Source organism: Pseudopodoces humilis, chromosome 9 (assembly GCF_049639895.1).
Source record: "Pseudopodoces humilis isolate 2021_Gansu_Grassland_sample_001 chromosome 9, ASM4963989v1, whole genome shotgun sequence".
Lineage (NCBI taxonomy): Eukaryota > Metazoa > Chordata > Aves > Passeriformes > Paridae > Pseudopodoces > Pseudopodoces humilis.
In genome coordinates this window covers 23,126,110-23,133,100 of record NC_142208.1, presented here as the reverse complement: position 1 = coordinate 23,133,100, position 6,991 = coordinate 23,126,110, and positions in this window count along the sequence as shown.

Here is a 6,991-nt window from a genome sequence, read left to right as displayed (position 1 = left end):
CTTTTGAAAGTACTTTTCCTTTTCAATGGAAAGCTAAGTTTTTTCAGGAAGGATCCCTGAATGGGATGTCATGTCCTGGGGGATTTATTGGTCATTTCAGGAAGTTTTTTAAGGCTCACATTTATTTACAGTTCCCCATGCTCCTTTCGCCTGCCTAGGCCTTCAAAGGGGCTTTGACAAACCTGAAATATTGCTGGAGCAAAACTGATCCCAAATGGCAACCACTGCCAGTGGGAGCATCCCAGCTCTGTTGTAAAAGCTGCTAATCTGAAGCCAAACTTACGTATCGGTTGCTCATCGACTTTTGTATCCCAGATCTAGTTTTAGACCTATTCAGAGTGAGAGCTGAGTGAAGTCTTCCAACAGCTTCTTCTGGATGAAATTCAGTCTCTGGTGCTGCCTAGCAGCCAAGATTAAGCCTGCTCTCCTGGATCAAGTGGCAAAAATAAGTGCAGGGGACATGGAAATTATTTTAAACAAATCACCTTCGCTGAGAGCCAGCTGGGAATGCACCAAGTTCCTGTTTTTGCAGCAGGTTCAACCAGGGGACTTGCTTCCCCAGCTGGGATGAGCTTTGGATGCTGCACCTGGACCTGTCAGAGGCCAGTGCTCAAGGGTGATGCTTAGACATTGGCCTCAAGCTGCTGCTGTCTGAACCCAGCTTAGTCCTAAGAAAGACCCTAAAAAAGATAAATCACCCCCATAAACATTGCAAAAACAACTTGCAATGGGGTCATCTGGAGGACTTGACAAACTTGTTGGGGAGGGGTTGCTTAGAAGGATGGGAGCTCTCGCTGCAGCCTTGCAAAGTTAGTAATATTCCTTGGCTGAGAAATGGGAGCAGAAATGTGTGCTTCCAGTTGGAAAGCACAAGTGTCAGTCTGGACACCAGCACACCCTTCAGTTTGTGACCAGCAGCAGGAGCCTGGCAGGACTGTGACAGATCCACTGCACCTGTGAGATGGCCAGGCAGTGCCAGGAGAGGCTCACAGAGCCCTGCCTGCCTGCCCAGACAGGGGATTGGCAGCCTGCACACCCCAGCCCTTGGCTGTACTGCTCACCAAAAATGAGCCAGTCCCAGCACAGGCAGTCAGGCAGATATAGCTTATCACTGGGAAAGTCCTAATGCCTTACTCAGATATGTTTTGCTGTTCTCCCCCTTCCCAAGCAGAGGGAAAAGGCAGAGTGTCAGCAAAAATATTCTCCCTTACTGCTGGACAGAGGGGAGCTCAGTGTGTGGCCAGGAGTGGCATAGGGTGTTTTTTATTGCATCCCCCAGGGCTCCACTCAACCAGCTTAAACCACGTAGGCTGGCAGGTCAGGCTGGCATCATCCTAGGATGTGGAGCAGCTGCCTGGTGGGTACATGAATATCCAGGTTTACAGCTATGTTCAGGTCTCACCTCAGCAGCTGGTGCAGGCAGGGACTTGGGGGAGCAGATATATATATATATATATATATATGTAGGATATAGCTGTCCCCAAAGCTCAGTTCCCATAGCCCAGCTGGATGCTGCTCTGGTTATCCACTCCAGCTGGGAAAACAAACAGGGCTTATTGCCAAAACACACAGAGAGTATGCTGAGATGGGGCTGAGTGACACAGGGCCCATGCACACTGGGGTCTGGTAAGCCTGTCACGAGGGAACAGGAGGGGTGAGATTTCTGCACAAGATTTCCACAAGAGATTTCTATACCTTAAGGCTCATGGATCAAGCAGAAGGTGAGAGCAGACCAAAGGGGACATTTCAGGCCACCAGCTGTGGCATTGCCCCCTGCTGTACCTCCATCAGGTCCTCCTGATTCCTCACCCCAAGTCCCAAGCAGGAGCTGGGCTCAGATACCTGGTGCCCTCCCTGGCTCTGCTGTTGATGCTCATGAAACCATCAGTCCATGTATGCCTCAGTTTCGCCCCCAACAAGGAGCCACCTCTCCAGGCTTGCTACCACTGACTCAGAACATGCTGTGGTTAAAACAGAAGGAGAGTATGGTCAGAAAGAGAGCTCAGGGACAGGGGACAGGGTAGGGAGGGGTATACTGGGAGCTACACCTGCTTCACCCCTGCTGTTCACTGCTCCAGGCAGCTGTGTCATTGGGATCCTCAGCAACCTCTGTTCTGCATCCCCCCTCCCTGACCCATACCAGTCACTTCACTTTAGCTGTAGCTTCACTGACCTGCCATTAGTTATAATGCCTGAGCCCAAGCAGGAGGTCAGTGCAGGCTGGCCCAGACATAAATCAGCTCCCTATGGGCAAGGACACTTGGGGATGGCAGTGACAAGTGCCCACCACGGGCTGTAGGACTCTACCACCTTGGCTCTGGGATGCTTCCCAGGGATGGAGGCTTTATCCCCATCACTTCCAGACAGGTAGGTTCCTTGGGGACCTTGCTGTCCCACCAGCACCCGACAGGGTGATGAGAAGCACGCAGGGAGGGGAGAAGGGACTGTGCCACAGAGAGGCTACATGGCTCCCCAGAATGAAACAGTGGGGCTGAGACCCTAAAAGCCCAGATAGGGGATTGAGGGCCAGCTCAGAAGGTGTCTGCCACAGAGCTGGGGCACATCCCACTGCCCTGCTAGGGGAGGATGTGGGTGAAGAGGGGTCTCTCTCCCGCAATGGGTCTCCCTGAGCTGCCCAGCGCAGCCCAACAGAGCCCAGCCCAGTCCAGCCTCCCTCTGCCTGCCCGTGCTGCCATCCCCGGTCCTCCAGCTCCCTCTGCTGCCGGCGAGGACGGCGGCTGCCCGAGCCGGCCGGAGCAGCATCGCAGCCGCCCTAGGTACCCACTAAGGTCTTCAACCACGGACGACAGGGCACCTGCACCAGCATCTCCCACACGCCCCCCGATCCGTTCACCTGGAGAAGGGCTGCGGGCAGAGGATGCTCCCAGCACGCTGCGGGAGACGTGGGACACCTAGTCCCGAGCAGCCCCCTGTGCGGGTGGGCAGCCTTGCCAGAACCAGTAGGTGGCTGCAGACCCTGAAGACCCCATGGAGGGACGGACTATGGCAAGATCTCAGCCTCAGTACTACACACCAGGGACTCCACGCTGAGACTGCAGCTCCAAAGTGCAGGCGTTTGCAAACAGGTCTTTTCAGCTTAGATGATTTCTCTGGGTAGACGTGTGCTCATGCCATGCACACTGCAAGTGTCAGGAGCTGCTCAGCAGCCAGTCTGTTTCTTTTTAAAACTTGACATAAGCAGGTAAATTATCCCCAAGTAACACATTTACCACGAGAGGAAAAATGTCAGTGCTGCTGCTGCCACTAAAGCAGGAGCTCCTGCCTCCCATTCCCCACGGTGACGGGGATCCTGAGTTATTGCCCTGTTGGAGAGACAGCGGGTTTGTAAATGCCTCTGTTTGTGCTGTTTTCCAGCCCAACCAGGGCCCATTGATCACTAGGACAGGAGTGAAGCCAGCGAAGAGAAGCAGGAGCTGGAATGGTGGAGACACGCAGCCAGAGCCATGCCAGGAGCTGGACACATGCAGGGATGCTTGGATCTGGCCCTCTGTGTTCTTTTGCGTCTGTGAGATCCCTGGTCTAAGGACACAGACTGCTTCTTCCATCTTTTGAACAAGCTCATTTGCTTGGCCAGCAACTGCAAAAGGATTTAAGTCAGAAGTCCATGGCACTGTCAGAAGTCCATGGAGGAAGGTCCCTATGCCAGCATGGTGCAAGCACAGAGCCTTATGGCACACATATTTGGTATGAAAAAAGGCTGGTTTGGGGGTGAGGACTGACCCTTTATTTGGCTCACAACTCACAGCCACTAAATGCTACCAAGGATGCTCAGGAACCAGGATGTTATTTGTACCCAGAGAGAAACAGACCCTGCCCAATGAAAAAACAGTTTTGAGAAATACAAGGAGGGAAACTGAGGCACAGAGAGTCCATGGGACATGCAGAGTCATCCTGGGTTTCAGCCACTATGGGGGAATCCTTTTACAACCTCAAGCATTTGCTGTAGCACAGCAAGTGCTGAGATTTAACCCCAGGAACTACAAACTGCTCTGAGTGAACTTCCCCCAGGAAGGAGAAGCCCAGTGTCTGACCTGCACCTGAGCAGCCTGGGGATTCACAAGCCCCTTGCTGCAGCAGCCTTGCAGCACCTTCCCTGCAGTGAGTGAACCATGGGACAGGGCAGGCAATGAGCTCATGTTGGAGACAGCCCCCCCAAGCACATTCCCTAGAAGGGGCTGACATGACACTGACACAGCCAGGCACATGAGAGCAGGGGTGATCTAGGCACACGTTGCTGCCCCCATGGCAAAGGCACTCACTGGCACCCTGAGCCCTGCACAGAGTTGGGCGGCTTTGCACAGAGATTAGGGATGGCCAAGGGGCTCTGGAGAATCAGGACGTTCTGCTCATGAGATCCTACCAGGCAGGCTATTTCCTATAGAACAGACAAGGAAACTGAGGCAGGGAGGGCTGCTGGGACTCTGGGAGCAAGGGAAGGTGGCAGCAGGCCTGTCCCAGCTGCACCATCACTGCTGAACCATAAAGTCACTTGTCAACCAAGCATGAAGCCCCTGTGCAGACCATTCCCATGGGATTGGGGTCACAATCCCTTCACCAGATGGGAGGGATGATTCTGAGAAGGCACTGATTCCTGGCTTTGCTCCTGCAGACACAGGCTCATGCAGACCACAAGACACTACCATGGTATCCTCTTCAGAACATGGCCCAGCTCCTGCCATGTATCCAAGCCATGTTCTCATCAGGGCAGCTCTGCCATCACCCAGCTGGATCTTACTCCAGACAGAGGAAACTGCTGGAAACAGGGACTGCAGTACAAATCATCACACCAGGAACTGGTGCATGCCCTGCTGCATTCCTTGCTGCTGTTGCCCACTGGCTGCCCAGGCAGGCCTCTCACTCTGCACCCACTGGCCCCAAGAATGCCCCACAGGGTGCTCTTCCCTCCAGGCCTTCTCCAACCAGGCTTCCTCAGCTACACCCCAGCAGCCCTTCCCTCACGCTCCGCACCGTGCCGACGTCACCCTGACCATCAATAGCACTTGGTTAATTAATTTGATGGGAACAGCAGGGACCACACTTTGCATTTAGTGAACTTCTGAGAACTTCCAACCTCATCTTCATAATTGGCCTCATAAATTCGAGGAAAGAGAGAAATCAGCAAAGCCAGAGAAGCACGGGAGGCAGGAGAGGCCCTGCACGCGGGAGGGCGGGTGAGTGCGTGAGAAGTGACTCTATTTGGTGTCCTTATTTAATTTTATTGCACAGATCCATCTTCACCCGCCCCCTCCTTGCCTAGCCCTCTCTCTCCCGCTCTCCCTGCTGAGTTCACCTAATCATGATAAATTCATATTCATTTCCCTGCCTGCTCCGACGGGGGGAGCAGCAGCTCCCCTACATTTGCCCAGCCATGCTGCCATTAGCAAATATTTACTCATGAATACAAAGTGCCAGTTGGAGACCAAACTACTCTCCCTGCACCCCTTTCCTCCAGCCCCCTCCCATCCCTGCACCCGGATGAGCAGGATAGCTGAGTGTCCTCCCCACAGGGAAGAAGAGCAGGGTGGGAAGAGCTGCTTAATGCCTAGAGCTTTTTCTTCATATGGAGCTTTTCTTCCTTTTCAATGAGGGAGGCAGAGAGTTGTTGGGGGGACAGGAATTGCCCGAGACCCCAATCTAGACTCACCTTCAGGGTACAGGGTTGGCAGGGTGAGAGCAAGGGGCTCTGCAACAGAACCTGAGGGCCTGTCCCAGCTCCACGACTTTCCACTCATTCTATAAGTGCTGCTGCTTTTTGTGTTATTTTTAATTTTCAGGATGATCAGACTCACAGCCAGGGAGAGCGGGAGGGGGTGTGCTGGAGAGGGAGGAATAACTGAAGCCCCTTCCTGGGAAGCAGAAACCAGGCAAGATATGCCTAAAACCATGCTTGCTCTCCCTGCCTGCACTGATCCAGGGGACTCAGCACCCACCTCTTCTCACACACCCCAGGAGACCCATCCCTTGTACCTTCTTCCCAAGTGTGGCATGCTGTTTAGAAGAGGCAGGAGGTATGCTGTGAGGTGGTCAGGCCCTGCCCTGCTGCAAGGGCAGGGATTAGAGGTGTAGAGAGGAGCATGTGTGGGACAGCTCTGTCCCCTCTGCCCAGGGCAGGGCTGACTCACAGTGGGTGGCATGGCCCAGCCTCTCATGTTTCTCCCCTTGCACCAGGATGTGGGAGAGTCAGCATCCAGAAATGTCACCCTCCAGCTGCTGTGGACAGGCTCCTTGTGCTCCTTCACCTCCTGCCCCTTTCAACCCTTACAGCTACACCCAGGAGAAATGGCCCTTATCCATCCATGGCCCACCTGGCTGCAGTTAGCCACATGAGGGCCCTCTGCCCCCTCCAAAGCTCCTGGGCAGGCATTTGTGGGCTCAGAGAGGACAGACAGCAGGCTCATTCCCTCACAGAGCAGGGCACTAGTGGAATTCCTGTCCCAGTGGCCTTCACATGACACGTATGTACTAGGGCCACCCTCCCTGGCATTTCCCAAGGGGTTGGGCACAAAGTCTTGCTCCTGTGGAGCCCTGGCCCCACAAATCCCCATGTCCAGCCTCTCCCTAAATAAAAGCAGGTAAACAGCAGGGTCAGACGCTGCTACAGCACCCCGTTGCTACCTGGGTGTGAACTGCAGCCCTGGAGGAGGGGTGACAAAGGGAAAGGAGTTGGGAGCCAGTAGTGCCATATTTCCCATACCACTATTGATATCTTCAGCACATGGCCCCACTGAGAGAAGCAGCCCCAGCCCTCCAGGAACAGCTTGCCCTGGCATCCAGAGCTGGAGGCAAACCTGTGTTCATCAAGGCAGAAAGCTGAGCAGCCCCACATTGTGCTCCCTGCCTCAGACCAAGCAGAAAAAGGCCTGTGGCCTGTCAGACATAAGGCAGCTTCCCCATCTAACCTCCCTGTGGGACAGGACTGTCTGTGGGATGGGACAAGGGCAGATGTGGTGCTGCCCAGCCAAAGTTGGCT